The sequence below is a fragment of the Falco biarmicus genome, chromosome 2 (assembly GCF_023638135.1).
Source record: "Falco biarmicus isolate bFalBia1 chromosome 2, bFalBia1.pri, whole genome shotgun sequence".
NCBI lineage: Eukaryota > Metazoa > Chordata > Aves > Falconiformes > Falconidae > Falco > Falco biarmicus.
In genome coordinates this window covers 71,758,651-71,775,307 of record NC_079289.1, presented here as the reverse complement: position 1 = coordinate 71,775,307, position 16,657 = coordinate 71,758,651, and the positions used below count along the sequence as shown (strand labels likewise).

The following is a 16,657-nucleotide window of genomic DNA, read 5'->3' as shown; positions in this document are numbered from 1 at the left end:
GGGTCCCGCTCCGCGCCGGGCACTGCGGGGCCGCCGCTGCCCTCCGCTGCCCTCCGCCCGCGCGCAGCCCCGGCCCGCCCGCACCCGCCCGCTCCGCTCCGCTCCGCCGCCCGCGCGCCGCGCTCCGCGCCGCGGGGGGGGTGGGGGGGTGGGGGGGCACCTGCCCGCCTGCGCCCGCTCCGCCGCCCCTTCCCTTCTCCCCTCGCGTCCCCGCGGCGCCCTCGGGCTCGCCCCCGCCCCGCCCGGCCGCCAAAGTTTCCCTCGGCCATGTGCGCGGCGCCGGGCGCAGCGGCGGCCGCTTCGGGGGGCTGCGGCCGGGGCTCCCCGCCGCCCCCCGCCGGCCCGGCCTGGCGCGGGAGCCCGGCGCTTACCAGCCGCCGGCGGGGGGACGAAGGCGAGGGGGCGGCGTTTGCCCGAAAGTTGCGGAGCGGCAGCGGGAGCGGAGCGTGAGCGGCGGCGCTGCCTCCCCGCCGCTGGCAGGCGCGGCCCCGCCGCAGCGCCGCCCCCGCTCGGAGCCCGCGGCCGGGAGCGCGGGGCGCGCCCGCTCCTCGGGGACCCCGGCGGGCACCCCCGGGGAGGGGCCGCGGCTCCGGGGCTCCCCGCACCAGCCTCCCGGGAGCAGCCCACCGTCCCCCCCGGGGCAGGGTCCCAGGCTCGGCCGTCCGGCACCGACCGTCCGCGGGGAGAGCCCCCGCCGCAGCCCGGCCGTGCAGGTGCCGTGTGACCGCGGGGCAGGGCCGTCCCCAGCGGCGGGAGAGGCTGGCCGGTGTGTGGGCTGCTTGCACGGGCTCACGTATGCAGGCGTGCCCACACCCGCACTGCCACACATCCCTACATCCATACATCCGTACATCCGTACATCTGGGTCTGCGTTCCTTCTGTGTAGCCGAGGGATCCGACCTGAACCACTGTAACTCCTCAGGGCTGAAGCAGGGGTTTGTACCCTCCGCGTTAACCCTCTTCGTGCATCCTCACTATTAAACACCCACGGTTTCTAGCGGTACTCAACATTTCAGGAGACCTGCAAGAACTTGGAGGTTTTCTGGTGACTGTATGTAGTGGTATTCCAGAAAAATGGATGCACTGCTTCACAGCCTCAGTATCAGGAGCGTTACACTTGCTGTGTGTCCCAGTTGCACCTACTACATGCTGCTTGCGGGTCAGGAAGGATCGGTGCATTTTGACCTATCCAAAAGGTGACATGAGTGCTGCACAGTTCCAGTTCCCGGGGGCTCCTTGAGGTGCACGCAGGGTTTTGTAGCATGTGCATATCGCGTGTGATAAATACAATTTCAATATATACTGCTCCGACCGTCCTTCGAAATAATACTCCAAACTCGGTTATTAAATTATCAGATCTAACGAGGCAATGCCCGTCTTTCAGGCAACATTATGGATCAATGAAGCATTTGTTTTTTTCTATATCCATAGAAAAGCTCTATGAAATTAATCTCCCCACCGAAATCACTATCGGTTCTGTGGCCCGTTGCCACAGAGGGTGCTGCCGCGTGTGCCCCGGTCACGGTCTGCACGGTTTGAATTTTAAACCGGGTCCTTATGAGTGCAAACTTCCATATGGTTTTTTGCTATATGCGTTTTTTCAGCAAGGATTTATGATCTCAAACGCGGAGCCGATGTCATACATTGCTCCTCATCGCTCCTGAGTGACTTCGATGGGGACGGAGCCGCGTGTGGACGCCGCTGTGGGAGCGGCCCTGCTGGCGCCCCGGAGCAGCGGAGCATGGAGCGCGGAGCGCCGGCAGCTCCGCACCGCGGCTGCCTCGCCTGGGAGTGTTTAAATCGGGGTTTTTACCAGTGGCTTTGGTTCCCGGCATGAACTGTTCATACCTCCGTGCAGGTGACGGTGTAAAATACGTGATCCTTACATTCTTTTACCCATGCGAGCGGCGGGGGCGCCGGCCCGGCGCTGCGGTGCGCGGTGCGCGGTCCGTGCGGCTGCTGGCCCCGGTGGCCGCTCCGGGCCCGCGAAGGGACAGGGCAGGAAAACGGAAAAGAAAAGCTTAAAGCACAGGAGCGGCCCAAGGGGGAGCGCCGCGCTCAGCCCAACTGGCGGTGCCCGGGCCGGACGAAAGGCCGCGCTCGCCCTGGAAGCCGCGGCCCTGCGCCCCCGCCGCGCTGCCCCCGCGCTCCTGTCACCCGGGTGGGCGACCTCGCCGGGGGGGCCGCATCGTGTGGTCGCCGCCGCCAGGGGGCAGCGCAGCTCCACGCAAGGCCGGCGGCGGGCGGCGGGCGGCGCGGGCAGGGCGCCCCGGAGCGGGCGGTGGCGCCCGCGGGCCGCGGCAGGCCCCGGGCCGGGGTCTGGGCCGGCGGGCTGTGGGGGACCGGGCAGGGCCCCGGGGGGAGCAGCGTGTACCGAAGGGGGCGCCCGGTGGGGCGGCGGGGGAGCCACCGCGTGCCGTGCGGCGCCTTCGGTGCGAGGAGGCCGAGGCGGGTGCTGGCAGCGCCCCTCGGGCGCGGCCAGTCGCTCCCCGCAGCAGCGCCGGGGCCGGTGCGCAGCCCGGCCGGTGAGCGGCAGCGGGTGCCGCCGAACCGGCGCAGTCTGCCGGCTGGGCACAGCTCATGGCACAGCGCGTGTGGAACACGCTGTTTGTAATGCAAAGGTATTGAGTCCCGGGCAAAGGTGCGCTCCCGAGAGCTGTCAGGCATTAGCTGGGTAGCATTCGGGGCCGGATCCCTGCAGGACGCAGCCTTGACCCGTGGGAGCGGAGTTACTACAAGCCACAGGGAAATCTTTGCTGTGGAGGCGGCAGCGTGGCGGTGTCCTCCGCTGTGCGTTTCCTCGGGCGCTGCCTTGCTCTGCGCGCTGACCCTGCCCGTGCGCCCGGCTGCCTCACTCGGTCGGAAGGAGCCGGCCTACCCAGGGTCTGAGGCGGCCGCATTTTATTGCAATCAAGGAAATATGTTGGTCGGTTGTTCTCTGTGCTGGTGTTTAGCAAAAGCCAACATAGCCGCTCCATACCGTGATTTCCTTTAATATTTGGGAGAAGCTTTGTGTGGTCCCTCTCTGACACCACTTCTCCCTGCTTCATTAAATACTGTTGCTTATTTGCAGAGATAAATTCAGTTAAGCCAGATCATCCTCTACATGGGACTGAAACAACAGGGCAGGCAAATCGGGCTGTGGTTTTTACCATGCACGCATGGGCACTTACACACTCAGCGCTCATTGGGAAACGCACACCAAGTCCTAACACCGTGACACTGGAAGATGGCCTGTTTCTACAGCAGCCAAAGGCAGTCTGTCACTGATCAAGCCATTCCTTCTTCTGCCAGAAAAGCTACAGAAAGCTCATGAGGTTGGGTGAAGGTGTGACGTGCTGTGGATATTGACCCAAGCAGTAGGCTCTTCAGAGGCATTCTCTTCTGCCAAAACATTTAACTTCTGACATCCAGGTGGAGAGGATTGCCTGTTTACTTGAAATCTCCTTTGGCCTCCTAGCTAAGACTCCACAAAAGGCAGAGCATGGGATTTTGGTGATATAAATTCTTTTTCAACAGAGAGCAGCCTGAATTCATCAGTCACTGCAGGAATCCCTAATCGTCAGCTGACACCGACTCAGCCACTCTCAACACAGAGACTGGATCCGAACAAAGGGGGTAAAAGTCTCATTTCCACTCTCAGTATGTGTAGAGACCACAGTCAAGAGGCATCTACTCAGGCCTGGTGAGACACACGTGAAGTGCTGGGTCTGGCTCCAGGCTCCCCACTATGAGAGAGACATGAACACAGTGGAGAAAGTCCAGCAAAGGACTAAGAAGATTATTAAAGGATTGGAGAATCTCTCCTATGAGGAGAGGCTGAGAGAGCTGGGACTGTTCAGCCTGGAGAAGAGAAGGCTTAGGACAAGGGACAGTGGGTGAAAATTGGAAAACATGACATTCCATCTGAACACAAGAAAACATGTTTTTACTTTGAGGGTGGTCAAACACAGGGAACAGGTTTCCCAGAGAGGCTTTGAAATCCCCATCTGTGGAGATACTCAATATCTGAAAGGGAATGATCCTGGGAAACCCATTGCAGGTGACCCTGCTTGAATGGGAAGTGGCTGATGTCCAGAGGTGCCCTGCAGCCTCAGCCATCCTGTAAGCCTGTAAGCTATGAAAACAGTGTCATCCTGTGACACCCTCTGTTACTTTCCCCAAACTATTTCACAACTGTACCTGGTAGTGAAATGATACAAACAACCTTGCTGATGTGAGAGGTATTAGAATCCAATAGACTTTGAAGCATTCGGTGTATTTCTCAATGATAAGGAGGGATATTAAAAGCCTCTTTTTTCCCCCTCATGCATGCCCATTCTACAATGCCATGGACACCCATAAAACATGACCAGTGCCCTGCATTTCACTTATCTGGCAGGCCATGCTGCAGACAGAGCTGCACTTAGGAGCTGGTGTTTTGGGGGGTTGTTTTGCACACTCCAGTGACAAGAGAGAGCTACTTAATGAAGCTTTGTGAAAGGCAGCTGGGGGCAGAGTAACATTGGGAAGGATCGATCAGAGACAGAGTTGGTCCCTTTTTGTGTGACACATGAGACATCAGTGGTGCCTCTGGGAGAGAGAGGCAGGTGACCACTTGCTCTGCCCCAGCAGAATTCCAGCTGGCTGTGAAAATGTTTTTAGCAAGTGAAACTGAGGCTTCTGCATGCTGTTTGTTACGATTTCCAAATCTGCAGGTTCAAAGGTCCAAAAACTTCATCTGAAGTTAATCCTGAGCAGGTTGCTTTCTGCACACGTTCAGTTTAGAAACGAATGGAAGGCTGCATTTTCTGTTTGGCAGCTCATCCTATCTGTTATGGGCAACCTACATTTCAGTCCTGTTCCACACATTAGACTAGCAGTTGAGTGAACATTGAGGGTATGCCTGAACACTACTGTCATGGATTTATAGCATGCCCTAAGCTTCAGTGTTTATTCATTCTAGGCACCTTACAGAGGTCCCTACTCTACAATGAGAGCCTTGGGTGCTGGCAGCCCTGTTTTCCCAAAGTGGCTGGCATGAAATTTAAATTATTTTGGACCTGTATTAGACACATTGCCCCATTAGACCAAAGTAATTATATCTAGAGATACCTCTCCCACCCAAAGGAATGGAGAACATTTCTGACATTTTTCAAGCCATCGTAAATTTATAAATCCTTGGATTAGAGTATTAAAGCAAAGTTTGTCTGTTACGTATAACGACGTCCCTGTCTTTCTGCACCCACATAAGGGGCTCCATCTTTTTTCCCTAAAGCCACATTGTCTGTCTCGTACTTACAATTCCCTTCTCTCCTATAGATCCTATCCTCCCTACAGGTTAACCCAGCTGGTCCAGATTTACACAGTTTAAATCCCACCTATGTGGCTGAGTGGAACTGTTGAAAGCCTAGCACTGGTTGGTGAGGAGCACAGGGCAGGGTCAGTGGTGAGGTTCAGGCCTGGCACTGTCCTTGCAGTGCCTTTGCAGGGAAATGTTACGCACAGTTGGGTTTTGACAGTTCACTCACATCTGTTCAGCTTTTCCTGTGACCTGGAAAAGAGAGAATTTCTTTTACAGCTGTGGATAGCAATGTGAAGTCAGAGCGTGGGGTCAAACCTGTTCACAGGTGTTTTACCCAGGAAGAACTGAGGTTTTATTCACATCCTTGCCAGGTTCAGATGTGCAATCTCCCTGTTCCTGCAGAGTCTACCAAAGTCTCCCCTTGAGATACAAACCATGAAAGCTAAAGGGATTTACTATGTGTCCTGAACTGCTAGTTCAGGGTCTTAGATTCAGGAGGTGGAAGGAGCTACCTAGCAGCAGTCCCTCCTGCATCACACAGTCCACACATTTCCATAGCACTACAAACTGTGACTCTCTGGTTTGCTTTTCTCTTGCTTTGTGAGAATACAGGCTGGTTTTTCTGGGTATCGACAAACGCTACAACCGGTCACCTCCTCCGTGAGTGTTATATCCCATAAACAAGTGCCTGCTGTTAATTCACCTTGAATCTGCCCCTGGTTTCTTCTCTTGTTGGCACGGTGTTCTTGGGAGAGATAAGGTTATGGACTAGTGAGATTGGCATTGTGGGCAGAAGGAGATTTGAAATAAAGGTGTCACCCCATCAAAGTTTATAACCTGAAGATCTCTTAGATTTAACATCCTGGGCAAAATTAACAAATTGATTTAACGTACCTATATGGACATAGCGGATACAGATGTGAAATTCACATTTTGCCCACATCTGAGCTGGACCAATTACAGGTTCGCTGCTTTGCAACCACAGACATTATGCTAATAGTATGGGAATGGCAGTGCAAAGAGAGGTATTTGAGGTTTTTCTTAGCAGGCCTAGTGAGAAGCAGATGTATTCAGAAGACAGTCAGTAAACAGAAGAACACTTTGTCTTCCCAGTCTGTGTGCTGACTCAGTGGTGGCAGTCATTGTGTCCTGACGTTCCCAGGTGATTGCCTGTGGATCTTCCAGTTCTCCAGAATTTAACTTAGAAACAGGAAAAATATATAAACTATACTTTTGCACAAAAAGAAATTATAATGGAAAATATGAATAAATGTTCTCTAAACATGTAAGATACTTGTAACTAATGTGTTCAGGTAGATGTCACTAAATACTGGTGATAGATGCTTACATTTTCTGTGTGAACTTAGGGTTTTTTTGCTGCATACACTTGAGCATCAACTCAGAAAATGTCTGAAATGGCATTTTATGATCCTATCTTATGAAATACCTTAATTTCTTCAAAATGGATGAATTTACTGGTTAGTATTTTAGCTAGCTAGAGTAGCAGTTATATCTTTATTTGAAAAATAATGGGTCATTTAGGTAGCATTCTATATGACCTTTAAGGACTTAGTCCTCCTGTTTAGTGATTCAGCTGCATCTTTTCTGTAAGTAGCTGTGACACTGCACAGTGCACTCCATGTGAGGACTGGGAACACCTTTTATGATACAGTTGAGCAAAAAACCAACTTACTCTGTATTCTGAAGCATCTAAGTAAGAAAACATTTTGTGGAGAAAAACCATAATGATCCAGTTTCATACATATGATTCATGAAGATTAATCAGGCTTAAACTAGAGCATATGAGTTCTGCATCAGTATTCAAGGGTTTATGCATATGCTACTGTACATGTAATTCCTTCATAACAGGAAGGAGAGAAAAACCTTGGAAGGAACAACATTGAACTAAGATGGAAGGATCAATGCTGATAAATTCTTTTTTAAGTATATATTCAAATGTTCATAATGTGCGGAAGGTGAGTGTACTCATGGACAATACAGGAATATAGTAACCTAATGTACTTAGTGATGCTAAGGACAGAGTATTTGAAGTATAGAAATCAGTTAAATACACAAAAGATGTACCAAAATCTATTTGGCAGTACATCTCTGAATTTTATTGTACATACATATGTATGTATCTCTCTCTCTCATATTTAGGTTATAAGCTATAAATCTTTATGGCTATTGATACATGTCTGTACATATCAAATCTACCTGTCAACTGGGTTTTGGCTGTATAATTGCTAAGATAAGATTGGATTAGCATGTTTTAAGCTGTTGTCATGAACTCTGGTCTTTTTTGGCTGCTATAGTTTCCGTATTTACTGCATTTCTCTGTGGTGTTTATGTGTGCACTGGGCATACTGACAGAACTCATTATTTCTGTTCCTGATCAACACAGGTAACTGTCAAAGATACCAACAGATACTAGCTTTCATTTTCATGGAATTCCATATAAGTTTTGAAGTCACCCAGTAATGATTCATTATAATAATTAGCTGCTGCTACAAAAAAATACATTAATGCATACCATTTGGAAAGCTGTAGACACAACTTACATTTATTTTAGGATTCGCAATATACTGATTTTCAGGCTGAATTTATTGGCAAGGGTTAGGTGGGAATAAATGTTCTTGGTAGTTCCAAATCCCATTAAATGTGACTTCTGTTATATAGATTCAAGTACTATAATTAATAAAATTTCAAGAAAAGATTTTTTAAATTGTTTGATCTATAATTAACACTTACAGAAATTGGACAGGGCTATTAAAAAAAAAGAAAAAAACCATCTAAATGCCTTGTTTTGGAAAAGATATTGATGGAGATTTCACAATGATGTATATATAATACTATGGGATGCTAAATATTAACGATTGAAATATAGAAGTATATATATACCACACCAGTGCAGGTGATGCCAGTCCTACAGCTTTGTGTGAACTTTGTCAGTATCAGTGCAGTAGAATTCAGAAAGATAAAAATAATAACATATATTATGTATAACAGTCAACAAGCCAGATCTTCATGTAGTATAAATTGACTAAGTGAAGAGCAGTGGAACTACACACATACCTCAGCTGAGGTTATGCCTCCAGTGTGACCCAGTAATTATGGTTCAGTCAAGGAGTGTTTGAATCTGAAGAATGAGATTTAGCACAAATATTAAGTAGGGGCATTTTTTTTTCTTTTTGGTAAATAATCTATTAAATGAAAAATGCAGGCGGCTTGCTCACAAAACAACTGCAAAGTAGGCTAAAATGTGCCCATTTGTATTAGTCAATGGAAAAAAAGTAAAGTAAAAAAACAGAAATACTGAGCACCTTGGCTTCAATATTTCTAAAAAAGTCAATAGGATGGAAGAGGAGGATATCATTGCAGAAACAGTTAAGAACAGCTGTGAGGAATCATCATACAACCTGTGCTTTGGATATTCCCTTTGGCTGCGAGAAACACAGATTAACTCTTTGCTATGGGCAGCCATTATCTTTTTGGAAACAGGGAATTTTATGGATTCTCTTTGTTCTCTCCTCATAAACTGTTCCATTTTTACAGAACTGAGTGTTCAGTAGGCCAGCTGTCAGTGGAGATGAATACCTGTGTGCCAGCCCTTGCCAAGGAAAGCTTTGCCTGGAGGGAAGGAAAGCACCCTACTTCCAAGCTGCATATTTAGGGTGTAGCAGATTCAAGTTCAGTCCCAGGTGCAGAGTGTTTTCCTTGACTACTTGTTCTGTAGTTTTTGAAGGAAGCAAATGAACTGGAGGGACAGCAAGGCACCCTCTTTCCAGGTCCCCAGGCTGCACACTTCCTGTGTCCTTCTTTAAAGCCCACAACTCCATTGGCTGCACATTTTGGAGAAACAGGAGTGCTTGCATAAATGAGCTAAGCTGGATTTATCACTACGCCTTTCACCTTCAGCAACTGAAAACCAGTGGATTAGTTTCAAATCTAGGGCTGTGTGCTTGAAGGGATCTGGATTGTGTACAAGAAACTTTACCTGCTTGTCTAAACACATCACTTGTGGATGCAGAGAGCGAATACCCATGTTAAATTTTAGCAGCCAAGGAGTGGGAACGGTCAATGAACATAGCATCTCAGGTGCACAGAAGAGGATCAAAAGAATAGCTTCAAAGAGAAAAAATGTGACTTAAATAAAATATGACTGCTGGAATGGTTGCAGTTTGATCTACTGGTGTTTTCCCAGCTTACTAAAAAGAACAAAACAAGAGCCATCAAATGTTAATCAGATGTTATTTGTGTGGAGAGCGCTGGGGCAGAATCCTGGGTATGCTCAAGACAGCAGGGGGGAATGGGTTTCAAGTGAATAATACAAAAAAAGAGAACTTAAGCATGTCAGTTAGTTTTCCACTCTAAATGTGTTCCATCATTAAGTGCTATTTCATTGAAATCAGATTTATAGTGCTTTTATCGCATCTTTTTGAGTTCCAGCATCTACACCACAGAAGAGTACATTACCCGTCCTGGAACTACCAACACCCCAGTAGCTAAGGCTTTCACCCAGACAGGTGAACCAGGTTCAAGACCTTTCTGTAAACACTGGACTCAAGTATTAGTCTCTTAATGTAATGATAAACCCAATATTCTGGCAGCTGACTATTAACTGTGTGTCTTATTTTAGGGATGACCAACTTGGGGTGCCCAAGGCTTATAGAGCACTTGCAGTGGCAGACCAAGTCGGTGAGAGCTGTGGTTTCTCAGCAGCTCTGACTGCAAGGCAGTGCAGTCTCAAGTAATGTGCACAGGATTTCAAGCCATGAATTTTAATCCTTGCTCTGCCACTAATTCACTGTGTAGCTCTAGGCAAGTCCCTATCTCTTCAGCTGTAAAATGGGAATAATAATAATAATCGTTTCCTATCTTTCGGCAGCGATAAATTCATCTGTGTTCTTGAGGCATGCAAATACTACAGTGATGAGTGGCCCAGAAAATGCCATGAAAAATGAATAATTCCATATTTACTTCAGGCTTTGGGTGTGCAGTAAATAAGGCACTTCTAACTGGCTGGTGAAGGTTACTATTCTAAGTAGCTGCTTATTCAGTAGGTGCTGTGTAATCGGTACCTCCTTACCCAGTGTAATGAATGAAAAAGGGTTCTTGGGGAAAAAACAGGGAGGCAAAGACGTTTCTAGAAAAATCTTAATACCGGTTTACAGGAAAGCAGAGTTAGGATTTCATTGTCCATTTAGTTTCTAGCATTCTTCAACACTAAAGCACTTGATTTTGGCAGCTATCATAATGTCCTTCTAAGACAGTTGTCCTCTATGCAGGTTCATGATTAGGTCTGTAACCTGCACCCTTCCTGCCATAAGAGGTTTACTCAAAAACAGTATTTTGACTGTGTATGTGTATCCATTCTTCATGTGCAATTATTTCTGTCTGAAATCCAGGAAAACCAAATCTGTCCTCTTTTTATTATTTTTTTTTAAAGTCTGTTCTGATCACACTGTCACATTCCCATTCTCGTATTGCATTTTTCTGGGTTCTCAGATTAGTTGCGGGGCAGATGATCTGTTCCATTTGTTATAGACTCTCTGTTTACAAATAAAATTTCCCCAAAAGGCTCCTCTTCTAACAAATAAGACTTTTGCTATTGAAAATAGCAAGGAAAAACATGTACATAGTGGTATGCTAACACTTCAATTCAAACTTTATAAGAGTAGTAGGAGCATGTTTATCCTGCAATTTAACTGCTTATTAGACCATTGCTATCACATCTGTTAAAAGCATGTGCAATCCACAAAACAAGCTGCCAAATGTCCCTTTACAATTACATTGTTCAGAGATCTGTATTGTCATTCTCGATTTTGTATTTGTGTATACGATGTGTCAGTGCAGCAGTCCCCTGACAGGACTCATTTGAGTATAGTTGGAGTCATGTTTACTTTTCTGCACACAAGGAGATCTAAGCTCTGCTGAGACAGATTATGCACAGATTTGTTGATCTAATCTCCACCCCATTTGGTGATGCTAGTTTTAAAATTAGGACATATCAAATTAGAATCGTGATATTTGAAGTAGTCTTGACATAAAAGGGAATCATCCACTGCATAGTACTCACAGCCTTTCAATGTGTCTAATAAAGGAGCATGTTTTATTGTCATCTAACATGACACATTTCTAGACATTTACTTGATATTCTTATCTGTGCTGAGATCTGTTTGAGATAATAAGAATCTGTTGCATAAAACAAAGCACAGAATATTATAAAACTATAGCATTTTTTTGTGCTACTTACATTGAGAACCTTTATGAGCAAGTATTTTGGAGCAAATTATTTCCAGATATGTCTCTTTATAGGCCCTGACCTTATGAACTGCACACATGATTCATTCTGGGCATGTGAATTCGTTGCAACTGAACCCATATGCAAAGTTATCACAGTGATTAACTCAGTATAAAAATGTTTGCAACACTCTGTCTTTTAGGGTTTTACTTTTCACTTTACAAATGGTGCTACCAGCTATGAGCAGGATACAAACAATAGGCACAGAATTATTGTCAGGGATGGCTGTTACCTCTAGTCACTTATGAATTAAACATCTGCTGTCTCACACCAAAACCGTTATAAAAATAGTTTGCATATGAAAAGAATTACTGTAAAAGAGATTTCAGTGAAGAAATCTTCAGCTTGTTGTGAACACAGCAGCCTTGCTGCTCAGTAGAAGTTTGCCAGAAGTACATCACCCTTTGGATTGTTGTCTGACAGAATCTGATGGCCTAAATTTCATCTAGTATCTTTTGCTTAATGTTTCTCATTGGCTAGTTTTACATCCTCAGAGGCACCTAGATATTAGAAAACATAGGAAAGTAAGTAGAATGTGGATTATCCAAATGTGAGTTTTCATGTAGGCTGCCCCATAGAAGAGAAGCTGATCAAAAATGTCTGTCCCTTTTTCTTTAACCACTGATGAGGTCACTGGAAAAAAGTCTCCTACCATGATCTTCCACAAAAACCGTGGTCACTAAAATAACGCTGCTATTGAGAGGTAGGAGATTAACAGAATTGCAACAAGCAGAATTTCTGCAGGGACCACGCTAAGTATAAAGAATTCAGTGCTAGAATATATTGAAATGATTGTAACCTGGTTGTACTTGGAGTGAAATGTAAAACTCTCATCTTCCTGGAATAGCACCCTGATGCTTGTAATCAAAACCAATTTGAAACAGTGATGTCTGTTTCTTGGTGTCAGGGAAAGAGATTAAGGGGAAGGAGAGATCACTGTCATCTTTCATATCACAGAATGTACTTTGAAAAGCTCAAATGGAGGAAGAATGTACCATCTACCCCCACTCCAGGACCAGTTGTAATGCAGAGATGTGAGCCAGCACCACAAGCAAAGTTATAATAAGAATGATGCCTAAATTCAACAAAATCTGTGGCGGCAAGCAGCAACTATGCAATTGTGGCTTATGTAACCCAGCTCTGACTGCACGCAGGTTTACATTTTAAAGACAATAATTTGCTGTGGAAAGGAGCTGATGCTGTAAGTTTTGCTGTGGAAATGTTTTTGTTGAGATTCATGGAGAGAGCTGAGCATGTTTGGAAGGCCAGACTCAGGTGACAGCATGGAAACCTGAGCAATGCTCCATATAATATAAAACATCTGAATCTTTCAGAAGATTTCCTATCTTTTATTAGAAAAAAAATAACAAAGCCTTCCCTGCCATTCTCTCTATTGTATGTAGGCACTCCATGATATTGGTAAATTTGCTAATGCGGGTAATTTCATTTCAGTCTTATTTTTAATTATTATTTTCATCCCAAACTTTCCTTGTGTCTATTTCCCCAGTGGCTAAAAGATTAATGATTAACCTTCCATTAGGGAGAAGCAGGAGGAACAGGAAGATGGCTTCAGCATTATTTATTTATTATTCTTTTTCTTAGCCGGAAATTGAATTATCTACTCCCCGTTAAAGACACTTCTAATGAAAATGTCAGTTACCATGAACTAACAGTTCTTTAATAGTAGCAGTACACAACAGCTGGCTAGTAGAGCAGAATAGGAGAGGTAAAAAAGAAAAGCCAGATGTAGAACTGTGCACATTCACACATGGAAATAGATAAGCACCTTACAAGAACACATGAAGTAATCCTCAGTGCACCCTGCAATGTAGTCAAATATTTCTCAGTGACATGCCTGAGGGACAGGACACCATCTGGAAGGACCTGGACAAACTTGAGAAGTAGGCTCATGTGAACCTCATGAGGCTTAACAAGGCCAAGTGCAAGGTCCTCCACATGGGTCAGGGCAGTCCCCAGTATCAGTACTGGCTGGGGGATTAAGGAATTGAGAGAAAAGGACTTGGGGTTACTGGTGGATGAAAAGCCGGGCATGAGCAGGCAATGTGTGGTCACAGCCCAGAAAGCCAACCGCATCCTGGGGTGGCCAGCAGGTCGAGGGAGGTGATTCTGCCCCTCTGCTCTGCTCTGGTGAGACCCCACCTGCAGTGCTGCATCCAGCTCTGCGGCCCCCAGCGCAGGAAAAGCACGGACCTGTTGGAGCAGGACCAGAGAAGGGCCACAAAAGTGATCAGAGAGCTGGAAGACCTCTTCTGTGAGGAAAGGCTGAGAGAGTTGGGGCTGTTTAGCCTGGAGAAGAGAAGGCTCCAGGGTGACCTGATTGCGGCCTTTCAGTATTGAAAGGGGTCTTATAAGAAAGATGGGGACAAACTTCTTAGCAGCACCTGTTGTGATAGAACAAGCGGTAATGGTTTTACTAAATGAGGGTAGGTTCAGACTAGCTATAATGAAGAGATTTTTTACAATGAGGGTAGTGAAACACTGGCACAGGTTGCCCAGGATGTGGCAGATGCTCCATGCCTGGAAGCATTCAAGGTCAGGTTGGATGGGGCTTTGAGCAACCTGGTCTAGTTGAAGATGCCCCTGCTCATCACAGGAGGGTTGGACTAGATGACCTTTAAAGGTCCCTTCCAATTCATTGTATGATTCTGTGATTCTATAGGAAGGAAATATTAACAAGGATAGCTGTGCCATTTGATAGGGCACAAAATTTAAATTGTCTGTCCTAGTAGTTAGATAAATGCTTTTCTTGGTAAAATCTTCTGAATATACTAGTGAATATATGACATAAAACCTCTAGAATATCCCATGTTGCTCATGTTATAAAGTTTTCCTATTACCTAATTTTAAGGAAAATTACCTAGATCCCATATCAGATGGTACATCAGAGTCTTCAAAGATCATTGGGGTTCTCCGCAGTTCGGGCTAACCAACTTATTATGGTAGTTGGTAGATGCTGCTATCCAGCACCACAGTATGGTGGGGTTCTTTCAAAAGGAGGAACAAAGTAAATTTGTCCATCCATTGAATTCATTAGCAAAATGGCTCTCGTACCCATGCTAAGCCATCATTCAGTCTCTTCTGTGTTGGCTTTCAAGAAGTCTGGACTTACGCAGATTTTTTTGGTCTCTCCTAACTCTCTAAGCTGCACAGATGAAATAGACTTGCACGCAATTCTCTTTCAGTTGGGATATCACCAGCTCCCTGTGCTTTCTTATCCCAGCTCCCTGCGCAGGAGCCACCGGAGTGCTCAAGCAGTTCCCTTTCTTCTCGCCTGAGTTTTCTGTATCTTCATACCTCAGCACCCTTCTAATCACTGAAGCTTTAGGCAGCAGCTCAGGTCTGAGTTACAGCTCAGAGGTGGGGTGCAGCAGAGGAGTTGTGCCCTGGCATTCAATACTTTTTAGAGAACGAGAAGAGAAGATTTAGGGCCCCCAGATTCAGCAATGCACCCCATAGCGTTACACAGGCTCACAGCTTTCTGGGCTTAGGGGACAGTATTAGGACACCTGTCAGTATGCTCCGGGGTATTCTTTGACTATCAACAGATGAAGTCACATCAAATTTAAAAATGGTGCCACCCTCATGTGGATAAAGTCCTAAATACTCTGGGTTTATCATAGTCGATATCACAGTTTATCACAGTTTTAGCACAGCTGATGGGAATCTCAAATGCTTTTATTCATCTGCAAGCATCCATAGGAGATACTTCCTAAGGGAAATTTTTTCCTAAAGCTAGCCAGCCCTTGGCATAAGAAGGATGACTACAACACGTGAGGGGTGTTTGTGTGTGTGGGGGCACACACATCCCTGTGTCATGCATTTTATTGCGGGCTGCGACTGCATTGCACTCCCATTCCTGGTCTATCAACCATCCTCCAAGGTGGGAAAATCAAAACTATTCATCTTCCACCCTGGCCAAACCCCCAGAAGAGGGCACGCTGTATGCCTGAGAAGGTGCAGCATCTGGCACGTCTGCTGTGCCTGATGGAGCTCCTGAGCTCCCAGCGGGCGGTGCAGCTTGCCATAACCTCCAGAGTAGGCATGTTTGTATGAGACACAATCTGGCTCATAGTTTCATATAATCCCCTTAATTTAGCAGAAAAATAAAGAGTAAGTTGTTTCTTAGAACAATGTTTTCTTTTCCTAATGATTATTGCTTTTTAATTATTGTTCTAAGTGAATTGTATGCATAAGTGTCAATGAAAACAGATTAGAAAGAAATATGACTAAAAAAATTGATTTATGTTACAAGAGCTAGATTAATCTTTCCAGGAGGGAAACTGGAAAAGGCACCAGATCATATCACACTGAAATGCAGAAGCTGTCAGCTCCATCAGTTCCTCTTTCAGTCTAACATCAATTATAGTGGACTTGTAGCAATTTCATTTAATACTGAAAGGATTCTGTTAAGGAGGGAATGAAGGTTGACAAAGTATGTGTTTTATTCAATTTGCTACCATTTTAAAGAATGAGGTTTTAAGCTTTCTGAAAGTTATTAGATTGTATGCATTGAAGGAAAAGCAAGAAAATTTGTAAAGCATAACATGGCGTTGATTTCTAAAGCGAGAAGGAAATTCGGTCTAAAGTTCAGTGAACTACGGCTTATTTTCATTATAGACATCTACTGAGAGATTCTGTGAAGGTTTAAAACTGCTGGTAAACGTACAGACACCTAGTGAAAAGGCAGATCTGTACAGTTACAAGCGCAGGAACGGGAACACTTTATCAGCCCAAAACATACTATTCAGTGATTCCCCATCGAAATTTAGAGAAGGTAAGAACAGGGCAAGTACTTACAAGGCCACCACAAGTGAGGGCAGGTCCCTTGTGCCTAGCAGCAAGGAAGGTCTGGGAAGGCTGCAGGAGGGTCTGGCCTCACAGTCCCTCCCACTGTGGAACCAGTCCCTTCTGGGTCTCCATCACATTCCCACTCTGCCTGAGTCCACAGGCTGAAATTTTAAGGGGCTTGGAAGGGTGAAAGGAAAAAAAAAAATTGGCAGGTGGTTTGGGAGTACTGAGAAACTTTCTGGTGGTAGAGGAATTAGTGT

The 16,657-nt window shown here is 45.9% G+C and overlaps 2 protein-coding genes across 4 annotated transcripts in view; one reads left to right on the top strand and one right to left on the bottom strand.

Annotated features, from left to right (window-relative positions):
* Positions 1-1,086, bottom strand: part of GABRA5 (gamma-aminobutyric acid type A receptor subunit alpha5) — a 60,022-nt gene extending 58,936 nt beyond the window's left edge. For 2 of the 3 annotated variants that reach the window (XM_056329116.1, XM_056329114.1), the window contains exon 1: positions 372-1,084. The gene's annotated coding sequence lies outside the window, so the exon portion shown is untranslated. Of the gene's footprint in view, positions 1-371 lie in introns of all 3 variants that reach the window. The other variant, XM_056329117.1, reaches the window with a different exon arrangement.
* Positions 1-16,657, top strand: part of GABRB3 (gamma-aminobutyric acid type A receptor subunit beta3) — a 200,015-nt gene that overhangs the window by 51,013 nt on the left and 132,345 nt on the right. The window lies entirely within an intron of this gene.